We start from the raw sequence: 27,154 nt of genomic DNA on the forward strand, positions 1-27,154 counted from the left end.
GCATCTTGCAATAGCAGCAGGCAAATTGTATTTTAGTGCATTGGGAAGAGATACTACAACAGCTCTAAGTGTTTTGGGGTGACAACAAGGACAAACGATGGAGACTGAAGATGAAGTAAACAATAGGACCCCCCCACCATTCTGAAGAGGATTTAATATCCTGAAAAGAGGAATCATGAAGATATCATTTTCTTATTATCTACATATATTTCAAATTAACCTTGTGAAAACCTTGCTGAATGTACAGATTTAAAACCTGACATTGCCTCACTGGATACCTTGCTGCAAATCTGTGAAAAAGGATGATGGATTTTGTGGGATCTCCTGCCTCCCAAGTGCTGTAGGTAATCTGGGAAAACATGAGAAAAGTCAGCTAAATAAAAAAACCCAAACCACTGAATTTCCTGTGATGGTGTTCATAACAAGCTGTGTATAAATGCAATAGAGAGACAAACAAGAACCAGGGGCATGTAAACAAGGGGAGTAAGATGAGGGAAAGATGAGCCCAGAGCTTCTGCTCCTGCTTCTCTTCTTGGTACGCCAATGTGTTTAAACAGCTCAGGAAATGGGATCCAGGACCTCCAACTCCTCCCTCTTTGGGCGCCTCGACTCCTGGGCACTGGCTCATGCTCAGTCTTGATCAGTGTCCACTCTCCTTCCAGGCACCATTGAATGTTTTGCTGCCTGTGGAGAAAAAAAAATGATGGGAGCAGCAATAAGAATAGCCCTTTTCGGAGGAGGTGAGAAAATCAGGTCAGAAATCAGAAAAGACTGGGGAGACCCATGGGCAGTAGTAGGTCGTATCGGTGTATAGCGAGTCCCTGATCCTCTGCTGACACAGTGACACACTGGTGGCAGTACCCGAGCACGTTGGTGGTGTGGGACTCAGCCAGCCTAAGGAGAGAGGAGCAGAGCTTGAGGGGGGGCCATGCCCTGCTTGCTCTCAGCCTTGTGCTGTGGGGCAGGCTTCAGACTCGCTTGCTGAGCCAGGGATAAAAATGCTGCTGTCTGTAGCTTGTAAATAAGAATTCACACATGGTGCTAAGCCAATTTGCTGGTGTTATTTCCTTGTTCCTGTTGTTGCTAAAACTACCCTTATAGCAAAAAGCTAAAGGGATTGAAAGAGGCAGAAGCGTAAGAAAGAACTGCAGACTCTAAAGTGGGCGTTTGAAGGGTTTTCTTCTTCTACATCAGTCATAAAACAGCTCTCATTTCTATACGAGCACTGATGGACTCAGGATTTATTTTATGGCTGATGGAATGAGTTGGAATTTGCCTGCTCAGTGGCTGGTTCTGCATCCCACATGTGCAGAGCCTTTGAAAAGGATATTACCCGAGAAAAGTAATGACCAAGGCCGGAGCATCTCGCTGCCTGCCCAGCTACTTGCAGTGTCTTTTTCTTAACAGATTCTTGTACGCTTGAGATGCAGCTTTTCTGGGTAAATTCATCATGTCAAGAAACTAAACATCAGCATTCAACCTTTGCAAAGGCATTTTCATGCTTCTGTCTTCTGGGTTGTTGGTTGTTTTTTTTTTTGTCTTTCCTTGAAGGAACCAACTGGGATTGCAAGTAGATGATTCAAGACTTGACAAGACATTAACTCTACTGGCCTTCTGCTGCTTTTCCTGAGCGCTCAGTTGTCAGAGCGGCAGGGAGGAGGCAAGCAGATGGGGGTGATGCTGGGAAAGCACTGGGGAATGAACAGGGCACTAAAGCTGTATGGGAACCGTTAGCGGAGGGGGTGACGTATAAGGGAAGGGTTTTCTCTAGGCAGGGATCTGTGCTGGAGTGATGGCCTCGGGCACATCTGAGAGGTAGCTGAGAGGAACAGCAGCAGAGCAAGGAGGAAGGGATGATGGGTTGGAAACGGTGGGAGGCATGAACCAGACCCTGGTGAGCAGAACTGCTTTGGTAGCTGCTGTGATTTTAAAGACATGCAGGTGCACCCCCTGAGGGCCTGGTATCTCCCACAGAGCAGGCTGTGGGTAAATGAGGTGGGCCATGAAGAAGGAGAGCTGTTACCGCAGATCTGTTCCAGAGCAGCAAAAGGATCAAGAACACATGATTTTGCAACCAATTTCTCTTTGCAAAGATCAATCCTCTCACAGTCCTTTCTGCTGGCCCTTCTCCTGCTCATGATATCACCTTTCCGCAGCAGCACTGCATGAAGAATTTGGAACTTCAAACATGTAACAATTTCTATGCCTTTCCTTGGCAGCAATCAAGTTTCTCAGTTCAATGTTCAGTAAATACGCTAAAACTGAAGTAAACAAGTCTCTAGCCCCCCGCCTGGTGCGGAGACTCTCATTCCCTCAATGGCTTTGTAGATCCGTCCCTCTCCCTATTCTAATTTGGCAGCAGTTTCAGGACATGTAAAGTTGTGTTGATGCTGTGGTAATTGGTGAAATGAAATAATTGACAAACCAACAGCAACATTTCAACCTTCTTAAAATACTCGTGCACTTTCAGTGTATGCAAGGTTAGCATGCCACAGAAAGTGTGCTCAGTGCTAGTTTTGGACATAGAGCCAGGCTATTTCTCTGCCAAGATTTGCGCTCTGAAATGCTGCCAATATTGAGTTATACAGGTGGATGAAGGACATTCTAATGAGACAACAGCTTATTCACACGCTTGTGCTTGTAAAATGGCTGAAAATGGCTGTTTTCATAAAACTTTCAAAGTGAGAAATAGGTTTTAAACACTGTGGTTTAGTGAAGTAAGACATTAAATGGAAAATGCTTCAAAATCCATAAAAAATAGATTTTATACCATAGTAGAATTGAACAAACAATAGGTCCTTTTCTCTTTTCAAATCATCCACAAAATGTGTTTGCTTCAATTTCATATAACTTACTCTGAGAAGTGATATAAATTTATGGGTTATGGCTGCAAACCTTTTGGTCTTAGTACGGCTGTTTGTATGGGTGGGCACAGCACAACTAGTTGCTTGGAGACGGATTCGCGTGTTCAAACTTGTAGATGCAATTTTTTACACCTGAGCTGGTCCCCCAGACTCCACTTACAATTAAAGCAAAGAAGGCAGCACTTTTGACCTGTAGTCCACCTCATCTTGAGGTAGATGAAATCCATTAGATAAACTGTTCTCTGGGAGTGATGCTGCTGCTCTTGCTTTTGAAGGGCTGAAAGAGCATCCTGTTGGCCTGGACTGGTGCCAAAGAGCCTTCTCCTGCACAGCTTCACCCTTGGAGGGTCTCAGCCACCAGTCAGGCCTTCATCCCTGGGCCCCAGGTGACTTCAGATACCCTTGGAGCAGGTCACAGAGCTCTTTGATGATAAAAGCATGCTTCATAAGCCCTAGTGGAGAGCAAAGTACAGTTTGGAAGCTCCTACGTTAGCCCACAGTGGCAGTGTGCGATGCTGTTGTGCTTTCCACAAGGGTGGGGTGGCGAGCCCAGGCATAATGTCATGCTGGCACCCACGGAGGAGGTGATGAAATTATGTATAGCCCAGGCCTTATTGCTGCCTGCCAGGGTGGGACACAGCCTCTTAACAAACTCAGCTGGTGAAGGAGACCAGTCTGATCAAACTTTGCTAAGTACTGAAATAGCTGCTCTGGAAATCAATGCTATTCATGCTCTGCTCTGCCCTTTGAATGGTATCATTTACTCAGAATATAGCATTGCACCTAGTGCTGCATCTTGCTGTCATTGAAGCATTCCTCATTGTATTTCTCAGTGCAAAGCTAATAGCTTCTATAGAAAAGGAATCTGAGACCTAAAAGTAAAAGAAGAAAAAGAAAAAGGTGACAATCTCAGTAAACCTGCCAGTTCAAAGGTATATTTAGAATATATTGTAACAAAAGGACTGTCAAACTGAAAATGAGAGGCTTTGCTTCTCGAGGTTTTACATGGCCATGGTTCATGGAAGTGAGAATACAGCAGGACATTTTGGCTTCACCTACACTTGAAAATTAAACAGGTTGAAGATTGTCCTCTGGAACTTAGGCCAGCTTAGAAATCCTCCTGATAAATTCTTTCAGTCTCCAAAACAGAATGGTTATATGAAAACCACCTAGGGGGGATTGTCCCTGACAGGAAGAAAGTCAGTCCTTTAGATTCTGCCCTTTACCTCTCTCTGTAGGTCAAGTCCCTGAGACTACCGGTCAACGATGGTAAACTCAGAACCTTTCTGTGCCTGAATTCCAGTTACAGGCCAGTCATTGAAGAGGTTTGCTTCCTGTGTACAAGGCCCAGAGCTGGGACCGAGCTCCACGGGTCTATCAGGGATGTGTGGGTCTAGCATGGCTGAGCTGGGGTTGCGAAATGGAGTGGAGTGGGTATCACCCGTTCTTGGCTAGACCACACCTTTCCCATCTTCTCCAGGCTATGTTGAATGGCAATACGACATAGGCAGTTGCCTATGTTGCAATAACAGGGCAATAAGCAAGCCCTGTTTATCAAGAACTGATACTGTCTGTGCACTCAGCAGCTACAACACTAGTCTTTGGCAAACCCATAAGAAATTTATGAAAATTGGGACGAAAACTGCTCTTGTGGGGAGCAAGCACAAAGAAGAGAGACTGTTTAAAAACTAATAAGCAAATCTGTTCTGCAGACACTTTAAGAACTGAGAAAACCTTTGGCATTATAGAAGAGGTTTATGTTATCCAAAAGTACTGCTGTTTTTGCATCTGAACCTTTAGATACTTGATCAATTAGGTGGTGTGCTGCATATAGAAGAGCTACTGGAGTAAGCAATGATTTTAGCCAAATCTTCTATCCTTTGAGGTAGCAGAAGTTGCTGGCACAAGCACAGGGAGAAGTAAAGAAAGTATAAGGTTTGACATCTGCTGGAATACTTCAGAGTACCTCAGTTCTTCCTTGGACTTCCAGTAAGTCTCGCTGCCACTCCTGTGAGATGGAAGTGTTTTCAGGGGTGCCAAACCTGGTGAAATTTTTTACAATGAGGGTGGTGAAACACTAGAACAGGTTGCCCAGAGAGGTGGTAGATTCACCATCTCTGGAAACATTCAAGGTCAGGTTGGACGGGGCTCTGAGCAACTTGATCTAATTGAAAATGTCCCTGCTCATTGCAGGGGGCTTGGACTAGATGACCTTTAAAGGTTCCTTCCAACCCAAACTATTCTGTGATTCTATGACTCTATGATTCTTCAGAAACCCATAAACAGAGCTAGGACCCTTTGACAAGTACTGTGCAAAACAGAACCTAAGTAATAATTCATGATATGCAAAAACCTTCCTGAGATTGAGTGTCATTGATTTACGGACATATTCATATAAATGTATATAAACCCTGACATTTCAGGTGACTGTGAAGATTTACCCATGTTCCACACCTGCTCTTCCTTGCAGTGTTCTCAACTGATAAAAAATACATGTACAATGCACCCCTTCTCATCTATTTTTTAGGTCTTTCTCTGTCTGATGAGGCTTGAGACCAGAGAGCAGTTTCTTTTTACAGTAAGCACTATGTCACCAAAAGTAGATTAATTGCCAAATGATAAAATTAGAAATATTGAAATGGACTATCTTGATGGATTCTAATTAATTATGGACACCAGTGCTATAATCAGAGATTGTTCATTGGGTAATGGAGATATTTGGTTTCAGCTGGATAGGCTTTCCCCTTCTGGTTTCACCCGTGCAATCTCAAAAGGCTGAATTGGGGAAACATAATTCAGAGCCAGGAACAACTTCTTCCCTGTGTTATAATCAAACTCACCTTTATGAAATCACTTTATGACAAGTGATCATTTTGTGCAAGCAGCTAGTGTGATGTTGAGCACGTTCATCTATCTCCATGACTTAATTAGATATTTTCGTGATCTTTAGCGAACTTAATTCTTACAAGAACTGGGCCACTTTCCTGGTGGTGAAAGGAGGTGGACATCTGCATGGATGTGCCATGTCCCATTAGATGGGATGCACATATCTGGGGCTTACTCACCAGCTGGTTGAAGAAACAAGGTTTATAGTCCACAAAGGAGGCACTGAAGCAACGTGCAGGCAAAACACTTCCCCAGGAATGGAAAGCAGGCTTCAAGTCTCAGAATATTTCCTGGCCTTTGGCTGCTCTATTTTGGGTGTGCTCATTTAAGGGCAGAATTTAGCACGTATTGCCAAGCCGACTTTCACAGCTTGAGCATCCAAATGGTGTAGAGAAGTCAAGTTCCACTGAAAACACCGGGGCAAGCCCAGGTCGCCTCCCCGTTGGCTGCCGTGTATTCTCTGCCATTGTCACAAAAGTTTCATGATGCAGTTTTATACTGCCTGAGCATGTAAATCTTCCCTAGTAGCAAAGTTGTATTATAAGACAATTATATTTTTTTCTCAAAAGTGACAAATAATTGAGTTAAATACATTTTGTTCCAAATCAAAAGCCTCTGCTCTCTTAATTCAGTTCAGCCTTCCTCTGAACGTTCTGGCGTCAGCTGAGCACACGATTGCAGAGATATCAGGCCATCTCCTTTTGTAAAAATATTTTCAGTTCAGCTAAACCCAAGGGGCAGTAAAAATCTTGTCAGAAGCCAAAACTCATGAGACTTCCAAGCCAAAAAAAGGTTTTGACAAGTTCGGCTCTTGAGCATTTGGCTGTTCTCCTGCAAATCAGAGGTAACAGTTTTCTGTGACTAAAAGTGAAAGTGACAGGAGATTCACTACCACATCCCCCAAAAGATTTGTAAAATGCTTAAATTTGTCCTGATCTTCCCGTTCAAACTCAACTGAATGTTGTTTTTTTTCTTATTCCTGCAAAAAGTCTCAGTGCTGTGAGGAATGGTAGAGAATTAAAAAACAGTATATATCTTCACTGCACATAGTTGAGTTATAAAGGTTATATTAGTCATTACTTAATAAAGAGATGTGTAAATAAACTCGTGGTGTTTATTTTCCACATTACCTTATTTTTTATAACCCAAGAAAGAATTCATCCCTTTGCCATGGGATGGTGGTGTGCATCCTTTTGATTCCATTGAATTTGGCTTTCCCATGCCTTCAGTGGGCATTCGTGAGTGACCTGATTTCCTAGCAGTGTGTTATCAAGGAATTCCTAGAATACTGAATAAAGCACTGAAATGCAATTTTACTCCAAGATACAAAGGAGCCCATTAAATTTATATCGATTGGAGACCTGTGGCGATCTTCCAAAGTACATATTTCTTTTTCATTTGTTATGGACAGGCAATTAGCTTTACTTGCTTTAATATAAATTAGAGTTTTAAATAGCCTCTTAGGTTCCCTGCCCTGGAAGGTGCAATTAATTACTTCTTTTCAAAATATATTACAGAGCCAGATATTTGAGATATATCTGATATCAGATGCAATTCTCATGGCAGGCCATTACAAATGCAGTATATATAGTAAACCAAAGCCTTTCAGAGAAATCCCAAACACTTAACGTTATGTCAGGAACCAGATTTTAGGGGGAAATCCAGCCTTCCCAGTTAAGGCATCGTCACAGCTCAGCAGAGCACTTGTACAGAGCTTGCTGGAGTGAGGGAAGATGGGCTGGGCTCCTCTCTGCTGGACCTAGCTCCTACAGTTGTTGGGGGGGGGAGAAAAAGGATTTTAGCTGGTGAGTAGCTCAGCCTGGTTTGGGGGGGTATTTTCTTTCCCTTTGAAGGTTTCGTGACTTCCACAAGTCCTGACTCCTGCAGATAAATCAGAATAAGTCTGTAGGAGATAGGAAAAGTAAGATGCAGCAGGAGTTAGGAGATGTTCAGGAAAGATGTGTCTCTCTACCCCTGCCTACAGGTAATGGCGTATCGGGTCTCTGACTTTTAAGCAGGGGAGAAATCAGAAAGAGACCCATGCTGGGGGGGGAAGAGGGTGGATTTGCACCAGGTAGGTGTCCATCAAGCAACAGCTGACATGTGAACTGCTCATTCCATGTTCCCAACAGAGAAGCAGAGCTTTGGAGGTGCAGCTCAGCCCATCCTGTAGCAGATGTCAGGAACCTGAACTAAGATGGGGTGTCTGCTCTGTGTTAAAAGGTTGCTGAAGGAAAGGCCTGAGCAAGGGAGCTGGAGCTGTGCAGTTATGAGGACTGTAACCCCCCGTCCTGACTTGCTGGATTGCCTGATGACCTCTGATGGCCATTCATGTTTCTGCAAGGATACTTTTACTGCATTTTCTGGCTACCTGTACAAAGAGCAATAGCAGCTTGGCCTATGGACTCAGTTTAGGGAACCCCTAAGCTCATCTGTGCCTGGGGAGTTTCCATGCCCAGGTGCAATACTGCTTACAGCCTTCAGTGAGGCTTACGGAGGCCTGTAACACGCCTGAATATCACAGAATGGTCGGGGCTGGAAGGGACCTCTGGAGATCATCTAGTCCAACCCCCCTGCCAGAGCAGGGTCACCCAGAGCAGGTTGCACAGGAACGCGTCCAGGTGGGTTTGGAATGTCTCCAGAGTTGGAGACTCCACCACCTCTCTGGGCAGCCTGTGCCAGTGCTCTGCCACCCTCAAAGTAAAGAAGTTCCTCCTCATGTTTAGGTGGAACGTCCTATGCTCAAGTTTGTGCCCGTTACCTCTTGTCCTGTCACTGGGCACCACTGAAAAGAGCCTGGCCCCATCCTCCTGACACCCACCCTGCAGGTATTTATAAGTGTTGATAAGATCCCCCCTCAGTCGTCTTTTTTCCAGACTGAAGAGACCCAAATCCCCCAGCCTTTCTTCATAAGAGAGGGGTTCCAGTCCCCTCATCATCTTGTGTCGTGGTTTGGCCTCAGACGGCAACAAAGAGCCACGTGCCGCTCGCTCGGGCCTTCCTAATACAAGAAGAATCAGAAGAAAAGGCAAGACTCTTGGGTTGAGACAAAGGCAGTTTAACAGAACAGCAAAGGGAACAAGCAAACAACAACAATAACACGGATAGAGCCATATACAAACACGATCACGGAACCGCCGCTCCCCGCCGCTCACCGACCGGACCCGGGACGCCCCAGCCCGCTCCAAGCGGCCACTTCCTGCCCCCTCCCCCGGCAGCTCAGGGTGGGCATGGCTCACATGGCATGGAATACCAGGGAAAATTAACCCTATCCCCGCCGGAACCAGGACATCTTGGTAGCCCTTTGCTGCACCCTCTCCAGCAGTTCCCTGTCCTTCTTGAACCGGGGAGCCCAGAACTCATGACAGAGCACAACTGTGGCCACCGCTTGCAGCCAGATGGCTGATAGTGCTTTGAATGCAATGTGGAAGCAGCTTGGAGAAGCTGGTCTTTTCCCTGAGGTGCCCTGAGCTTGCACAACCTGATATGTCCATAGTGGGAAGGTGATGAGTGGGTCTTGGCACCCCTAAGCTACGTGTCAGTGGCGTACTAATGAAAAGGTAGCATGTGAAATAGAGAGGCATGCCCTGTCTTCTTAGCCTCGTTGCACAGCAGTGATGAAGCTGTGATTCAGGACTAAGTGCCCAGGGATTAAAGATGTTAAACCACAGCTCGTAGAGCTCTACCTGGTGCTGTTACGGTGATGCTCAGTACTCTGTCCTCTGGTACAGCAGGAGTACAGAAGGGAAGCAGACCGTGAGTCTCTCTCTCCATGCAAAGCCTTTCTTTTGGTGGGCAGTAAATGAAGGCAAATTCTATCTCATGGTACCTGTAATAACCAGCCTGACACAGGGATGTTCACAGCTATGGACCTGTCTTCACATGGAGATATTTTAAATTGCATTTCATCCTTTAGAAATGGAATCGAAATTGAGGACTGGAAAGCAAATGGCACACCCTTCCCTCCCAGCCTCAGACAACTGAAATACACAGACCACCAGAGGGGAGAGCTTTAAAGCCATGGGCCATTTCAAACTGAATTTCTTCTTTTAAAAATCAGATGAGTTAAACACAATGAGTGATATTCAGTTCCATTTTCTCTTTCAGGTGTCTGAAACAGACAGCTTCATGCAGAGAAATTGCCCAAGAGTGATCTTTATTTGAAATCTATTAGTGCCACCGCAGCCTTCCGCACTCAGAGCTGGAGTGATTGACATGGTGTTACAGCCGCTATGCCATGAACTGTGTGGGTTGTCTCAAAGGTTTCTTCGTATTCACGGCACCAGTGCTCTCAAACCCATAAATTACATCATTAAAAAAGCGAAACCATAGAGATGTTAATGAAAACTGTGTCAAATTGAGTTTTTCTGGCATTCTGCACGCTGCAAGGAGCCGGCAGTCAGGGGGAGTCTGCACGACACATGGATGAGAAGGTGGAGGACCTGCAAACCTCAGGCTCCGGGCATTGCAAAAGCGGTACAAATGTCCTACGGACACTCAAATACACTCTCAATCTGTCACCAATAGTGCACATTTCATGGGTGACAATTGGGCCAATAACTCATCTCGGGGTGTTACATTTCTCAATCAAAGCCATAGCAGGCAGTTCAATAAAAGAGTTTATTGCTTTTTCTCTGACTCTGGCTTTGAGTAACAAAACAGGCAGACGGGCATGGAGGATCTAGTAAGCAGTGTGGAAAATATATCAATGCAGACCAAAAAAGAGTAAGGGGTTGTAACAGCAGGGGCTGTTCCCCATCGCACGTCCCTTGGCAGCAGGGCAGTTAAAGAGGTTCCTGCACCTGGAGGAATTTCATCCTTCCCCAGAGGCTTCCTCCCTCCAGACTGGGCTGGTTGGCTTCTTTTGTGTTTCTGTGCCTTGGAAAGGTCCGTGAAATGATCCGTTTTAAGAAAACTGATTGTATCTTTTGATAGAAAGAAATTCCGCCTTTACAAATGCTTTGTTCAGCCAGGTCACTGCACAGATCTGGTCCAACCAGCGCACCTGAGGCTGTGGTTCAACAATACAGTAAATCTTGCTTGAGTGCTCCTAGCATGAACTGAAAGAAGCCAGAGCAACACGGTGTCAGGTGCTCCTCTGGGCACTCTGCTTCTTCAGGAGTCTTTGGAGAACCTGGAATGGCCTAATTTGCACCCATCAGCCAAACTGAAGCTTTGGTTTATCTGTCAGAGCACTGATAGTGTGGAACCAGATGCTGAGCTCTGCAAGCCATCGTTTCCAGGCTTCTCTTCTCTCTTTTAGAACCTACATCTCTTAGCCACCACCATGAGGATGTAATTATAGCAGTCACGGGCCAAATCAAAGGTCTTTTTGAGTGGTCAAGTGGATAAAAGGAAGAGGGCAGACCTGCACTGGCTTCTTGAGGCAGGAGCAGTGCCTTTATATTTATTACTTCTGGAAAAAATGTCTCTCTGGCTTTGTCTGGTCTTCCTTGGAGCTATGCAAAATCTCACCAACTGCAGTGTCCTGCAGCAAGGAGCTCCACAGCTTATCATGCACTACATGAAGAAACCCCTCCCCACTGTTTCGAATCTGTCACCTGGTAAATCTACTAGATGTTTTGTAGTTCCTATATCAGTGAGGCAGTGAACATAATTTCCTAGTGAAGTCTCCACATCCTTCATGATTTTGAGGAGCTCTCTCATCCGCTTTCTCAGCAATGTCTTCTCTGGGTTGAAGGATCCCAGTCTGCTCAGTCACTCCTTGCACAGAAGCCTTTGGCCATGTTTGTCCCCTCTTTTTGTACCTTTCTCAACTCCCTTTCATTTCTGAAATGAAGAGTGCGATACCATACGCGACACGCTGGCAGCCAGCACAATGTCCCCTGCTGTGCCTTTCCCAATTCCTTTTCTAACCTCCCATTTGACCTCTCTTGAGCACTGAGCTGACATTTTCACAAAACTATTTCACTCCAAGATCTCTTTCCTGAAGAGCTACTTCAGAGTTCATCACTCTCTCTGCAACAGAAGCATTATTTTTTTCCCATGTGCATTACTTTCAATTTACAGCTTCCATTTTATTATTCTTCACCAACTGCTTTTGTAGGTACTACAGCAAAGACCTTTGGGAAGTTTCTGCCCCTTTTCTGGATAGCTTAGGAAATGGAAGTGTAATGGTAGGATACGGGGTAATGGCCTCAAACTGAAAGAGGGGAGATTTAGATTGGATATCGGGAGGAAATTCTTTCCTGTGAGGGTGGTGAGACACTGGAACAGGTTGCCCAGAGAAGCTGTGGATGCCCCATCCCTGGAAGTGTTCAAGGCCAGGCTGGATGGGGCTTTGAGCAGCCTGGTCTAGTGGGAGGTGTCCCTGCCCAGGGCAGGGGGTTGGAACTAGATGATCTTTAAGGTCCCTTCCAACCCAAACCATTCTGTGATTCTGTGATTATGTGATCCGTATGATGAACTGCCCCTTGCCTCCCTGTACAGTTTCTGGGAATGCCTGAGCACTAGAAACCATTGCCTTTGCCTGAGTCAGGCAGCAGGGAAAATGCTGAGGACTGATACATGTCTTAAATCTCACCCCTGTAGCGTTTGGGGGTGTAAATATGAGAGGGCTCTCCCTCCTCCCAGGATGAAAGGTCAGAAAACTGCTGAAGTGTTTGAGTCCAGGCTTGAGCAGGGGGTGAACCAGGTGACCTCCACAGGCCCCATCCAACCTAAATTATTCCACAGTTTGGAAAAAAAGTCAGGTGTGGTTTTGGAGGGGATGGCACTTTTTTATGCACGTATTATCTGTCAAGTTAAACATTTATTACATTTATTTACTATGCTGTTGAGCAATAGCCCTAATAAAGCCCATCTGGGGGAAAAGGAGCCAAATGAATTGACAGTACCTGTGCTTTTCAATATTATCTGTCACATTACTGGAGAAAATATGCTTTACAGCGAATACCAGAAGGTACCAAACAGATGATGCAATTAAAATCACTGATAAATACAAATTTTTGCATTAATGCAGTTTCTAGCGCTGCCCTTTCACCTGCAGGTGGTTTTCTTTGCATGTTATGAGATGTGACCCTAGAAAGCCCTTTTTTTTGCATTACTTCTACCAGTCACTGGAGAAGCCGGTGGCCGCGTTCGGTCAGTAGCTGTCCTGCCGCGCTTGGCAGCAAGCTGAAGCACGGAACGCCCCAGCCCTAACTGCTGTCATCTGAGCTTGGGGGGCGTTCACCAGCGCTATCTGAGAAGCACCTGCCCTTCAACTTCACACCAAGGATCTAATTTGGGAGTATTTATGGGGATTTCTTTGTAACAATAGTTGGGTTTCCTGATAGTGTCTTGGTGATTTCACATGTACTATGGATTTTTACCTCTTCAGGGAATACTGCAGAGGCTGAGCTTTTCAGCTTCTCCTGCTAATATTAATTTAGCATCTGCCCTAATAATAAGCCTTTGGGGGGTCATTATACACAGATTTACATGTGCTAAATGGTTTAGGATACCATGGCATGGCAAGTGACTGCAGCCACCTCCTCCCAGGGCTGTAGAGCCCCCTGCCGTCTCCATCCCTCTGCTCCCTGACACCTCCGTCACAAACTGGGGCTGCTCTGCAAAGGGCTCCTTGGCATATCCCCAGTCCCAGGGCCATTCCCCATCTTTCCTGGTTGTTTCTGATGCATTCACTCAGTGCGGATTAGTTTTCAATGCCAAGCTGGCTCTGCTACAGGATCACACCTCCCAGCTCCCCGCTGGGGATTTCCTTGGCTCCTGCCCACCATGCTGCCTGTCCCTGCCTACAGCCAAGAGACTTGTCACATCTGCTCCACCTTCGGGTTTTGTCTCTGTCTCATGATTACTGATACAGACTCATGTTTTTTTTCTGGTGGGGGAGCCTGGAATAAGGGAAACTCAGATTATTTTTGCACCTTGGGGGTTGGCCATGCACTTAACAGACCCAAAGTCATTTTTTTGCATGTGATTTTCTACACAGCAGGTTGATGTGGTGGGTGGAAATAGCATTTTTGTGTCCCTGGTTTGGAAACTTGCAGCTTAAATTATGTGTGAGTGGCAGGTCTGAAGCAAAGGAGACCTGGCTTGCTCAGCTCGCGCTCATGAGGTGAGCTGTATTTTCTTGCTTCCAGTACTGAGAAAGAGAAGGAAAAAGAAATTATTTCCACAGCAGAGGGTGTAGAATTTGAAAACACTTTATTTTCTTGCCACAAAAAATTACATACATATACAACACTACATATACCTATATATTTAAAGGAACTTTGGCTGGAGAGAGGGGTGGTTTGATAATGTGTGTGCTTTTCAGAATTAGCAGTTTTTCATGCCGTACGAGACTGTCTGGATGCTGTCCCCATGGTTCATGCTGTGCTGCCCCCCCACTGACATCCCTTGCCGCTGCACCACGGATGGGCAAAACCTGGAGAGTTTGTGTGCGTGGGGTGAGCCCTGCCAGCAGCGGCACAGAGAATCATAGAATCATAGACTGGTCCTGCCATGGGGCAGGACACCTATCACTGGACCAGGCTACTCAAAGTCCCATCCAGTCTGGCCTTGAACACTTCCAGGGATGGGGCATCCACAGCTTCTCTGGGCAACCTGCTCCAGTGCCTCACCACCCTCATAGTGAAAATTTTCTTCCTAGTATCTAATCTAAATCTACCATCTTCCAGTTTGAAGCCATTACCCCTTGTCCTATCACTACATGCTCTTGTAAAAAGTCCCCATCTTTCCTGTAGGCCCCCTTCAGGTACCTTAGTCTCCCCAGAACTTTCTCCACACTGAACAACCCCAACCCTCTCAGCCTGTCTTCATAGGAGAGGTGCTCCAGCCCTCTGATCGTCTTCATGGCACCCCTCTGGACTCACTCCAGCAGGCCCATGTGTCTCCTGCGCTGAGGGCTCCAAAGCTGGACACAGTACTCCAGATGGGGTCTCACCACAGTAGAGTAGAGGGGGAGAATCACCTCCTTGAACCTGCTGGCCATGCTCCTTTTGATGCAGCCCAGGATGTGGTTGGCTTTATGGGTTGCAAGCACACACTACCGGATCATGTTGAGCTTCTCAAAAGAAGCTCTGCAGCTGTCAACAGCTGCCTGCAGACACACTTCTTGTGCTCAGAAAGTTGAGCATCTTTTTTGGAGGCGTTGCAAATTCTGGTGGGTCTCCTCGGGAAGGCAGCAACGCTCTCTCTTGCAGTACAGAGAGGAGACCAAGACCAGGCGAGCACAGGTGCATCAACGTGAGGCACTGAGCTGCTTTTAACCCCAAGCAGCTCCTGGAAAGGGAGGGGAGCAGCTGGGGCATCTCCTGCCTTAGCTGCCATGGGGCAAGGAGAGGGAGCTTGTGGGGAAGGCAACTGGCCGAGGGATAAGGCAAGTGGCAGGAACAGGAGATGGGTCTTAAAACACTTCCTAGGACAAGAACAGGGGGCTCCTTCTATTTGGCATAAACCCTCTTTAAAATATATAATAATAAAAATTGGTGTTACACATTTCATAGTACTAATTACAGTGGCTAATGAGGTAGAATTGAAAACATGTGCTGTAGCTGGATCACCCAAAGGCTTAGAAAAAAGTATAGTTAAGTCCTTTGGGAGACCCAGATTTCATATTAGTGCTGTCTCTCCATCACCTCTCTCGTGTTCTGCTTCCCCATGGACCACGCAGGGGATTCCTCATCAGCGGTATGTGTGCTCCCTGTGTGACTGGGAAAGGAAAAGTGCCAGGAGCCCCTCGGTCCCCTCCCTGTCTCACTGTGCTGGCACTGCCATACGGCCCACAGCCGTGGCCCAAAGGGGCGGCAGGGATGCCTGCGCCTCTGTGCATGGAGGGGACTAACCTCATCTGGTGTCTCCTTGGTAGATGCTTGACGATAGCACCTTTCATACGAGGTTGCACTGCTTTTTGGTGTGGGTTTGTTTTTTTTTTTAATTTTTCTCTCAGTGGGAACAGCTACAGCACGGGGACATTGTGGCATTGGCACTTAATGGCATTTATGTGCCAGTCGCTCCTGCAGCACGTCCGTATCCCCACCTTTTGGCAGGGCTAACAGGTGGCTTGGCGGAAGACCCAGGCGCTGGGGTAAGGAGTGATCTGCAGAGGTTGCTGCTGGAGTGAAAACAATGTTTTATACATGTCAGGCTGGGGCTCTGGACAAGGCAGACCTGATTTTTATCCTGGCATTTTAGCAGGCAGAACGGATGCCAAATTACAGTGCCTGAGAAAAACAGCAAAAAAAACCTGGGGGGAGATTTACATGACGTTTGCTGCTCCTTGGTTAAAAATGGTATGTATAGATTGTAGGAATGGTTTCAGGAAGGCAGAAGTTTGGAGCAAGAGGTAATATCTTTCATTAGAGAAACAGATATCACTGGAAAAAACGGCCAAGCTTTTCTCACAGCTACATTACTGCTGTACTGTGGTTCAGTTATTAATAAATATATTCTTACAATTTGAAAGGGGTCTGTTCAAGGCCCTCTGGAAATTGATTTGAGTTGTGCCATTACTTGTGATGGTGGTTGCTGCCTTACAAATATATTCAGCAGTGACATTAGCCTTGCTTTTTAATTGAGGACTGACTTCTTTCAGCAGGAAGCTGTTTCATGGCTGATTATATATGTTCCTTTGCACCAAATGACACCTGCTGTCATAATAGCTTCCATTTTTATTGCAATATAATACAGATGATCTCAAAAGGCTTCATAAATTACTGAAAGATTTACAGAAGGGAACAAGATATTTTTAAAACCTTATGCATGAAGTCTGTTTTTCTGTCTTCTTTTAGAAAGTGCTTTTTTATTATTTAATTTGCCTCCTTGAAATTATTGGGAATATCAAAGCTTTTTTTGTTTATTGCAGAGAACCTCTGAATAATGAACTAGTGGACACTGGGTGGCTTCTTTACTTCCCATCAATGGAAAGGATGTAATCCTAAATACTTGGAGAAAAGGGAGAGCCCTCCCTTTCATCATACAAGTACAAATTCCAAAGAAGTTAAAAAAGAAATCAGTTTGGTAAAAAATACCGCCTCGCTTAGTCTGACCACCTTTCCCTTTCCTGGTCCCTTCATTTTCTCACTTGGTTCATGGAGTTTTCCAGACTGTACAAGGCTTTGATTTTCCTAGAAAAAGTGAGCAAAACCTTTTTGCCTCCCATACGACTTTAATAATAAATCTGTCATACTCTGCCCGATGCATCATAAAGAAATGACAAAAAAAAAATTACAACCCGTTCAGCGGATATTGGCAGTGCTGGCATCAATTCCATTTGCCCATGGGTGGACAACTGAGTAACATAAAAGCAGAGTTTATATATGCTTCTGACAATAGCTGAAGGCTCTCCTGGCACAGTCTGAAGCTTCATGACCCATAAATATTTCTCTCCTGGCAATCGCAATCTCAGCCTCCTGCTACAACAGAACTTGTAAAAGCTGTAGACAGTCTATTGCTCTCCAGGGACTTACAGGCTCCCCTTGCAGATTTTATGAGTATCAATCACAGACATTATCTCGTAAGGCTTACAGGTTACCAGCAGGTCTGGTGTGTAAAAGTGCTGCTTGCAGTGCTGGAGACTGTAAATGCCATGAGTTATTATTATAACTATTTCTATTTATGAGATATGCAAGAAAATTACATTTTCATCCTTTAGAACTCAAAGTTTCTGTTAACGGGACAAGGATCTGATCTGAGTGTCACCAGGCACATGCAAAAACAGGTTTCACCTACCCAACAGTTGTTTTCACAGTGCTTCAGACCTCGTAGAGAGGTTTCCAGTAGAGCTGACAGTGTTCTCAGGACTCTGGGAGGTAATCAGGCATGTGCTCCTGGCAAGGCCTGGCTTCTCATCGTAGTACAGGCACAAACACCCTCATTTAATGCAAAAAGACAATGTAAAGAAAATCTGGCTTTTTTATAGATCAATTTGTTTATTTCAGATTGGTTGGCAGAGCTTTTTAAGCACCCATCTGTTGGAAAGGGAACAAACTCTTCAGTATGGAGATCTTGCTATTCCACATTTTTTGGTGTCTTTCCTTTTGGGTCTGTTCCTTGCATTTGGTCTTGGCAGATTGAGGCTGCAGAGACATCTGTGACTTCAGTGTATTTATACATAGGAAATGAAAGTCTTTGAGCTCAATTTCTCCATATGCCTCTTTCAACTTTCTATTATTAGAAGGCAAACATCTTGGATGGGTTGCCAACTAGCTATATGCAGGGCTGCCAATTGTCCCTATTTCATATTCTAGGTTGCAGATATTTTCAGGCTTGTCTTTTGGTATCTTTAGAATCTGCCTGGTGAAAGAAAAAAAAAAAAAGTCATTATTTCTATTGGCTTATAAGAACAAGTCATTAAATTTGATAAAACACGTGGAGAGCATTTCTCAGTAGGTCCCCGATTCATCTCTTATCCTAGCCCAGGACCTTCTTCCAAGGGAAGACTAAGAACATTTTAATGCCCCTGACATTAGAAAATGTGGCTCCTTCCTATGTATGCCAGGAAAAAAGATGGTCGTGTGTGTGTGTCCCACCCTGCAGCCCCAAAAATAATGTTCTGCCCCTGTATGTGCAAAGAGGAAAATGAGAGTTTGGGCAGTGGAATCTGGTACCTGGGGAGACTTTCACAATTCATACCTCCTGTTCACATCCAAACCCAGCCTGCTCCTCTCGCTCCCTCTCAGAAGAGAAGGCACCATGTAGCTACAGGACCAACACCCCCCAAAAGGAAAAGGGACCATATACTGGTAATTTAAAATACGCATGAAAATTGTATGCAAATACAATTCAGTCCAAAGACTGAACCCATACAGGAAAGCACGATGAGGAATATATCTTGATTTTCCTTATATCAAGTATCATCAGGACCATGACACAAACAGTGGTCCCTCAGTGGCAGGACGAATGTGCCACGTGCTGAAGATATACCAAGAGTGTCACCCAACATGTGCCGTACACAAGTGCGTTGAGACCCTTCTATTAAAACAATCCTTTTAAAAGCAGGCAGTGTTTCAAAGCTCCTCTGTGTTTGGCTTAGATTCAGCTCACGTGCTGAGGCTGAGCTCTCGGGACGCCCTGGGCTTGCTCTTCCCATGCTGCAGGAGAGCACGGCTGGGCACCGTACGAACCCCAGGTGTTGGGATGCTGCAGACCACCGCTCTCCCCGCCATCCCCACCTGAGGCGTCTGGCAGGGCTTGGATGAGGGTTAAATGAGCTTCCCTCCCAGAGGAAGCGTCTCCTCGCTGAGGTAATAAATCACCATCTTGCAGTGACACTAATGCACGGAAAATGCACTACTTATGGGTTTAGATGGTAAATACCGATTCTGTGATAACTGTGCTACAAGAATGCTTAAAGGAGCAACTTGAGGTGAGGACTGTCCCTGTGGCAGGTGCTGTGGCATCTCACCACACCCACGGGGCTCACGAGGTAGAACAGGCAACACAAGGGGAATGGTATAATTTCCATTTTAACAGTAATGCTAATGCACCATCTTGCCCAAGGTCACCTGGGAAATTAAAGAGCATTGATGGATTAAAAAAAAGGCAACAAACTGATTTTGTCATGAAAATGTTTGCTCTCTGGAGCTAGATGCCACTGAGACCTTCCAACCTTCAGTGCCGATGCCTGTTCCAGGTTTGCCTCCTTATCTCTGGATCAGAGTCTCCATCTCCACTCTCACTTTAAAATGTTGGCTGATCCACTCCTTTTACTTCCAGCATAAATCTGCTAGGAAATTATGTATCAAGCTCATTAGAAGCATTCTGGTTTTCCCCGGGATGCCTGGGGGATGTCCCAGCAGGAGCAGAGAGTTCTGTGGAGACGCATGGAAAGGGGGAGTAATTGCCAGGAAAAAGCATCCGTGAAATAAACACAAAGCTAAACCGGGTGCTGCAGTGGATGTGGCTCATCAGAGAAGGCGGTTGCAAAATGGGTAGATGTGGCTCAGACACTCTGGAGCCCCTTGCTGGGGTACCAAAAGCAGCTCCGATTCGGCACTGCTACATATTGCTGTGTCCCCGGGGCCACCAGCGGTGTGAAATGCAGAGCTATGGGGCACTGGCCCCAGGCTGCTTCTGAGACACAAGGTACCGTGTACTGCCTGAGGCAGGTTACTGCCTTCTCCTGAAAATCTCTAAAGAGATGACTGGCTTAAAAAAGAGAAAAAAAAAAAAAAAAAAGGCATCAAACTCCTGAAATCTTTGGGTTTCAAATCTGACCCTCTGTGAATATTGCCAATGACTCCTGACTTTTGTAGAGGGCTTATGCACTGCTTTGGACCCAGGACCGCTGCTCGGATGTGGTGGGTCTGCAGCCCTGTTTCCTTTCCTCTGCAGTTCTGCATCCGTACCCTCTTGCATATCTCAATGCAAATATGGATGTAGCACTGAGTTGCACAAAGCCTCGTTTCAGCTGTTTTCCTTTGGCCTTGAAATATAAGCAAATAATTATTCTGTTAGTTAAGACTGAGCTGATACAGCAGGAGCAGATTTGATGCTCTTTCGCAGTGCTGTTGTACCTGTTGAGCCCTGGACATTGAAGGGAGTGGTGGACTTTGTGGTCTGCAGAAGACCAGACATCCCTGGGTGCCTTTGTGAGGGCTCCTGCACTGATCAGTGAAGCGGTCTTAGACTTGCCCTGAATGTGTGTGTCCTTCAGGTCTAGGGTGGTGTCAGGCGTAGCCTGTGCCTCTCAGTCCTTCTGCAAGTGCGTTGGGCTATTAACTTTTGCATGGAAGTCCAGGTTTTCAAGACTTGACACATCCGATGGTTGAGCAGGCTGCCTGTGCACTCCAGGTGTCCAGATGTTCTGCACCATGTTTGCCACCTTCAAATTTCACCTCCCTGGGATCTTCACACATCTTCACAGCTGAGGAAACCTGGGTGACTTGACCCATGATCAAACTGAGCTGTGACTAACCAACGGATTCAAAAGCTAACGACGTGGTGTGCACACCAATATGGTCCCGCCATCTGGGCAGTGGCCAGCCAGAGACATCCCAGCACGTCCGAGCATCCCAGGAGAAGGGACGTGGAGGGAGGTATGTATGGGGAAAGGTGCCAACGGTACTGTGATCTGGGGCCTGGGGCAAGAGGAGAAGCTTGCCACACCGTGGGAGTGCACAGTGGGGGATACCGAGGATGTTGTGATGGTATGAACGATAGACGCCCTGAGGGAGGGCCGGGTTTATCGGACTGTAGGTGACAGAGAACAGAGATCCAAGGGAAATCCAGCTTTTTGGGTTCTGCTGCACAGGCAAGAGCTGAAAGTCCAATACGCCAGAAAAGCCTGCACAGATCACAGTGATAATGCAGATGAGTACTGCTACGGATAAGTACTTACCCACTAATAGCACTTAATAATGAAAATGTCTTACTGTGTGTACTAATAGCATCTAATAGTAGTAAATTAATAACACCTGGGGTTTTAATAGTAGACTACGGACATCTGATTGATAATCTGAAAACAGCTTATACCCTGTTGCTGTGAAACATCTACTGTCCACACGTGTCAGAGGCTGAGTGGAATGTATTTCTCGTGTATCTCTTTATCCTTGCTGGAGGCAGGAGCAAACACAACGCGCCTCCTAATACAGTTAGCAACAGCCATATGGTATAATGGACCAAGGCCACATATCCTGTAAAGTAGAATAATTTAAACAAAAAAAGGGTGGAAAAATACCAGCCAAACAAGCAGACATGTCATGGTTTGGTCTGGTGAGGAGGGCTGTTCTTCTGAAATGGCTTATCAGGCCTCTCTGAATTCAGGATCTCCGTGCTTGTCCTTCGCTCAGGTGCTAATGCACTTGGCTGCAGAAGAAGGCATGTGTCCTGAGCATCATTTTCTGACATTGCTTTTGCAGTGCAAGAGGCAAAGAGGCCTCGTCTGATGTGGCACTGGAGCGCCTCTGGTTCTGCTCAGTGCTGGTGGGCTCTCGTCTGCAGGACATGACTTGACCTGTTCTTCTCCAGGAGGGATTCTCCTTGCCAGCTGATGTCACCCAAGTTCATCACAGTTCATAGCCAGGCATAAGGGATCTGTGGGATGAAATGTCCGCTGGACACCAGAACCGCAGCCCAAACAGACCATGAAGAATGCCCTCCTACCCCTCAAATCCTCCGTTTCTAGAGGGAAAAAATTGCTCCACAGCTCTGGCCTGCCTCTGTGCCCCCATCCTTCCTATGGAAACCATGGTGGGTGGGTAGATTGACATAAGCCAGGTTTACTCAGGTAGGGGCCAGGAGGGATCACTAAAACCTGGCAGACCGGAAACATTTCTGATCTCCCAGCTTAGAAATAGCACAGCGACGTCCAACACTCTCTCCCCTAGTTTGGGAAATAGATCTCAGTGAAAGATGCTGCTGAACTGGTTTTGAGATAATGCAGCTCCAGCCGTACCTGAGATGAAAGCCTGTTCTGCATCCCTTCAGAAACCATCCTGAGCTTTCTGGGGACTTCCCCTGGTACAGATGTGCTCTCTGCTGCTGCTGGCCATCACCAGGGAAACTTCCCAAGATGACCAGGGCTATGGCAATACTACCTGCCAGACACGATGAAACGTCTGTTCCTCTCAGGATAGACAGTGTAATAACCCAACCTCGCCCAGTTTCCTCAGTCATGTTCAGTACAGGTCTGAAGATCTGGTGTGTTACAGGATGACCCCCAGGCTAACTCTCCTGCCCTGGTGCAACCTGGAGAAGGCAGGTGGACACAGCCATCGGCAGCCCAGCCCCTCCCTCAAGCTGAAGCCACAGGTTCACTTTGCTTCTTAAGCATTTCTGTGTCTGCAGTCACTGCTTTGGGTGAATGACCAGCTGGGACAAGATGCACCATAAAATGTTTCCCAGCTATGGCGTGCCGCTACTATACTGTCTGTACCGTTCAGTACCTGTGACTAATGCCTTGCTCATAGGAGGCAGATTCAAGATTTGTAGCAAGAAGCAAAAGGTAACAGTCCAATAAAAGCTCTGCGGCCAAATCTGCAATGCATATGAGGATGTGTTATTGTATCGCATGTGATTTCCCACTTTCCTTGGGCAGGGGAGGGAGCTTTCTTAAGCCAGTTTTAACTTGTAATAGGCTGAAAATCAGATAGCTTTCTTTGCAGAATGTGGGATCAGTAGAGGAATGAATGTTATAATGACCTTGAGAGAAACAGTGGCTTCTGTCTGCTAGGTCAGGCAGTACAGTAGCATACCAGAAATAATCAAGGGACTCATTCTCCAGCTAATTAAAGACTTGAAAATAAAATTTCATGTTGTGATTGTTTGCAATTAGTCACAGATGCAACTGATCACTTGCTGTGCCATTATTTTTCCGTGAATATACTAAGAAATGCATTTTAAAGTAAAATCAGCCAGAGGCCTAGAATTTAAGGTTAGTTTTGACAAAATTCCAGCTGTCATGTATTTTATCAAGAATTATTAACTGAAGAAAATTGTTGTGAATTTCTTCAGTATAACACACACATCACACATGCATATGTTTTATGGTTTAGACATTGCTAAAAGCAGATATCCCCAGCGTAGCTTTAGGCTTCCTTCGTAGTCAGCGGGGAGAAATAGACAACTTGCCCGAGCACCTTCAGATGTCTGTCTTGGGAGAAAATTAATCACACTGCCAAAAAAAATAATCACAATTTCTCTTAATTTCTCTGCATACAGGGAGTCCGGTGAGACTCTCTCAAAGGTAAATTAGATGAATCCGGCAAAGTGTGTGATCACCATGGTTCAAATTTGGTGGAATTCCCAATCCTGATTTACACCACTGGAGAAATCTCCAGCAGTCATGTTTTATGGAGAGCCTGGCACCTGCAGGAGCAAGCGCAGTGGGGTACAGCTTTTTACGCGGCTTGGGCATGTGATGGCCATTAAGTTGCTCAGTCTGACCTCCTCCTGAGGACACCAAAGCAGGACAGCAAGACCATAGTGAAGCACCCTGCTAGGAACAAAAAGCTGGGAGGAATATTTATTTCCATGGGAAGTCACCTCACCCAACTTGGAGTGTAAGTCCGTTGCCTAAGACTAAGCTAGTCACTCCAACAAATTTCTGAAGCCAGTGAAGAAGAACATACACTTCCAGAAGGGACTGGTTTTGGCCCAAAAGAAGTGGGAAGAGACCCCGTTGGTGATGCCTGTTTGTCTCCATCGGGCACTCCGAGGCAGCCTAGGTCCAGCATCCAAGCATGTGCAGTCAGGTGAAGCAATTCAGAGGTTTGCAGGTGAGTTGGCAATGTCACAGGAATTTTGAGGGTACAATTTTGAGAGCGAGATCCGAAAGTAATCCCTTGTCCTGAGTCCAAACCCTTGTCCTTTTATTAGGCTAATGGTGTAGCTTAACAGGAGTAAGATGGAGGAGACCAGTCCCCTGGTTGAACAGAACAGCCCAATGCGTAAGAGCATGGTGTGATTGCCATTCCCCTTGTCTTTCCCATCCTCTTTCGTTGGCGGGCTATGGCTGGATCTCATGCTCCATGTGCTGCTTCCCATCGGCAGCAGGACAAGGCTGCTAATGTGCTTTCTGCAGGGCAGCGAGAACATTTGTTTTTCTTCTTAAGACAAATAAAGACGTTATGGATAGCATATTTCACTGCATAGGTTCCTGACTGATAAAATTTCATCCCTAAGCTTAAGATCACACGTCCCTGCAGAATTGATTTGGCACAGAAAGTCAATAGTGACAAATGTAATATTAGATCAACGTTGTAGGGGAAGAAACCCTCCATCTGGAGAGGAAAGACAGGATGGTCTCAGCGGGTTTTTCACAACCAACTTTTCAGATTGATTCTACAACGTGTCTCTAGACACTGGTTTGCCATCGTTACTTACCATTATGGAACGAACTGCTTGTATTTGCATTTAGCTTTTTCGGTTTAAAGGAGAAGTAAATATGTATGTGAAAGAACGAAGTAGGATTCATAGCAACTGTATATCCTACGTATGATTCAAGGGCGCTTTTCTGTCCTTACATCCTCAAAAAAATCCCCATGAATCTGGAGAATCTGGTAGAGAATATCTGTCTTTAAATTTAAAAAAAAAAAAAAGGCGTCTTTTTGTTTCTTTACCTTCTGCATTTTTACATTAAGGATTACTCATCTCTACGTTATTTAAAAGAAGTTGTCTATGTTCTGTGGGCTTCCATCAAGCTGTTAATATGACATTCACCTGAACAAAATGTAGCTCTTCTAACATTATTGCGATGGCCGACCTTGGGGAGAAACTTCATTATCCTTCATTATGCACCGGCTGAGTGGACATTTTTCTCTTGGGTTGATTGTGCTGATATTTTCCAGTAGTAGTTTTCCAGATTAATGGCAGTGCCTTGGATGCAGAGGGACTGCTGGAGCAGGGTTATATTAATGAATGATATCATAGGTAGTGCTTAAAACCGTTCAGGGTACAAATTGTTGGTGGCCAGAACAAATTGGGTGTCCTGAAGAATAACGTTCCTGTGGGCTCTGACTGTCCATCTGAAGAAATAGGTTGGGAAAACTGGGATCAAGCAAATATTTTGCTTCTGGTCATGTTTTCCTTCAGGGAGGAAGTATCAGAGCATGGTGCCAACGCAACACTTCTGCTCCTGGCACCTCAACTAGTTTGGGCAGGATCAATGCCAGTATCTTCCCACCTCACCCCATTATGCACTATCACATAGCCACTCCCCAGCAGAAACAGAGGTTTTAGGTGTTTGTGGTTCTTCCACTGTTGCGGCTGCACTGGTCTGGGGGTTATTCCTTGTGGTGCTGACCCACAACCTGGTGGTTTTGCCCAGGCTGCCACACATGCAGCAGTGCAAAGCCTCGGCGGTGAGGAGGGAACTTCTGCCCAAGGTTGCAGTGCCTGGTGAGGAAGCTGTGCCGTGGCCACCTGCCAGATGCTCCTGTGGCCACCCCTCATCTCCAGGAGGTCACACATCACACCAGTCCTCATAAGCTCACAGTGAAAAGGGAAGCAGCACAGGGGAAATACTTCATGAGCTTATAATGTTCTTCTGAACCTCCAGCACGAGCACATCAACCCCTGCTAGTCTGAGAAGGTGCAAATAGTTGCATGAATGCTAAGGATTATGACTTGTATGTTTGCAAAAATATATGTTATCAAACTTGCATCATTGCCAACATTTTTAAAATCTGCTTTACAGACTGGCTTCACTTCTGTAGATGCCGACCTTGCATGGCCTGTGGGCAAAATGTGGCTCACTAGCCAGGGTGAGTGAATCTCCATTTCCCAGTCTAACGAGGTGTACGAAGCGGTGGCTCTGATCCTGATTTTTCTGAGCTGTCAGCCATTGGGACAGCAACAGTCCTGCTCTGGGCACAGTCTCTGCCGTGAGGCAGAGAAAGGCTACAATGGGGAAGTGAGTAGGGACAAACAGGGAGGGAAAAACACAGCGAAGTGGAACAAGACAAAGAGCACTGGGGTGTATGAGGGGAATCACGGAAGGAAGAGGGTAGAAAAATAAAATAGCTCGTCGGGAGCCACGGAGAGGAGGCAGAGGCAGATTTGGGACACGTGCAAGGCAATTAACTGAGCACAATGTCGTTAAATCTGAGTCTTCAGTGTTTTCACCACTTTTGTGTGTTGTGCATCACCGCTGGACTCTGGGGATGGTGCCAGTGTTCTTTTATTGTCCCAGAGGCCATTTTACTTTCTGACTTCCTCTCTTCTACCTCACAATTTTTAATAGGTCAAGTATCACTGTTGATTAATGGGAAGAATGGAAGGTGGAGAACCTTTATGGGATGTTAACCTTAACGAGGGCAATAAGTAAATGATAAGTCTATGCATGTTCTTCTGCAGGAAGTGAGTGCTTGAAAACTGCTCGATATTTCACGTGTGACAGAGATGAACTCAGGAGCGGCACTAACGTGAAATAGCTCCAACACAGCTGGGTCAGGAATAAATCTGCGCACAGCAACATCCAGCACAGCCTCGCTAACCGGAGCACACGCTGACTGCTCGTAGGAGGAAAGATGGACCAGAGATACTGACGGTTTCTTAAGTAAAATTACCTCTGAGTGGCTTAAGCCCTTTGCTTAAAATGCCAGCCATTTGCAATTCATATTAGCAACCAACTCCGAGGCATATTATTAGCAATATCCATACGCTGTTCCACATTACTGCAAGGAATCCTTGCTTAATATGGGTCGAAGGGCCCTAGAAGTTGGCATCATTTTAGTAATGCACAAAGCTATTTTATTTCTGTTCGCTTGCATGGGTTAACAGATATTGAAGATCTCCTACAGATCTTCCTGTCTGCCTATTTGTGCAGATAGGCACAAATAGGCAGGAATTGTGATGTGTTATTAGGATGGAAATAAAACCCTGAAAACAATCAGACTTTGCATTCCGTGTGTGCTTCTATGTGCTCTGCTGGATTTTTTCAGACACATATAAAGGCAGTTTTTGCTTTTGTATTTACACAGTTGTTGATATCCATC

This window comes from Rissa tridactyla, chromosome 1 (assembly GCF_028500815.1).
Source record: "Rissa tridactyla isolate bRisTri1 chromosome 1, bRisTri1.patW.cur.20221130, whole genome shotgun sequence".
In the NCBI taxonomy this organism is placed as follows: Eukaryota; Metazoa; Chordata; class Aves; order Charadriiformes; family Laridae; genus Rissa; species Rissa tridactyla.